The sequence below is a fragment of the Otolemur garnettii genome, unplaced genomic scaffold (assembly GCF_000181295.1).
Source record: "Otolemur garnettii isolate 467f Iridium unplaced genomic scaffold, OtoGar3 scaffold00156, whole genome shotgun sequence".
Classification (NCBI taxonomy): Eukaryota; Metazoa; Chordata; class Mammalia; order Primates; family Galagidae; genus Otolemur; species Otolemur garnettii.
In genome coordinates, this window is record NW_003852551.1 from 3,086,933 (window position 1) to 3,088,240 (window position 1,308).

Below are 1,308 nucleotides of genomic sequence, written 5' to 3' on the forward strand. Positions count from 1 at the left end.
CTCTACCCAGGGGGACAGCTTGAGGCTCTGTCTCAAAAAAAAAAAAAAAAAAAAAGACTTGGCTGTGCTGTAATTATGGAAAGTGTTGCACCAAATTCTCTGGTTATGCGTGGGTCATTGTGTGCTCTCATGTATTCTGTATTTAGTTCTTCATCAGCTATCTGTCCTCCCTCAACAATAGTTCCCTTCTGGAAAGCTAGATTTGTCTGCACAGAACTCTGTCCATCAGGAATATAAAGCTATGCTATTGGCAGGACTGCAACCAAATGTTATTGTGTGTTTCATAGATCATTATTTCTGTCTGAGCTGTTTCTTATTGAGCTCTGTGTTTTTGCATATGTATATAAGCACCTGTGTTATATGTCTACATGGTACTTTGTATTCTTTTATTTACATATTTATTTGTTGAGACAGAGTCTCAAGCTGTCACCCTTGGAAGACTGCCATGGCGTCACAGCTCACAGCAACCTCAAACTCTTGGGCTTAAGCGATTCTCTTGCCTCAGCCTCCTGAGTAGATCGGACTACAGGTGCCTGCCACAATGCCCGGCTGTTTATTGGTTGTAGTTGTCATTGTTTGGCGGGTCCAAGCTGGATTCGAACCTGCCAACATCAGTGTATGTGGCTGGAGCCCTAGCCACTTGAGCTACAGATGCTGAGCCCTGGCTATCTTTTTTAGTAAGATGGGGTCTTGCTCTTGCTCAGGATGGTCTTGAACTCTTGAGCTCAAGCAATCCAGCCTGGCAGAGTGCTGGGATAATGGGTGTGAGCCACTGCACCTGGTTTCCCTTTAACTCTTATGTGGGCTTTGCAACCTATATCTAGAACCTAAATTGGGCTTGATGCTCATAGTTCTGTGGTTAGGGCGCCAGCCCCACATACAGAGGCAGACAGGTTTGAACCCAGCCCAGGGCAGCTAAAACAATGACAACTGCAAGAAAAATATAGCTGGGCATTGTGGCTGAGGCACCTGTGAGGCTGAGGCAAGAGAATCACTTACGTCCCAAATTTTGAGGTTGCTGTGAGCTGTGACAACACAGCACTCTACCCAGGGCAACAGCTTGAGACTCTGTCTCAAAAATAAAAAAATAGAACCTAAATTGACACAGGGCTTATTAATAAGAGAAACCCATACAAATTTTATTCATTTTACATGTACATGGAAATCTTCATAAGAGAGTGAAGTCCAAAGAAATGGCCAAAGCAGGGCATTGCCTGTGGCTCAGTGGGCAGGGCGCCAGCTCCATAGACTGAGAGTGGCGGGTTCAAACCTGGCCTTGGCTAATCTGCAACAACAACCAAAAATAGC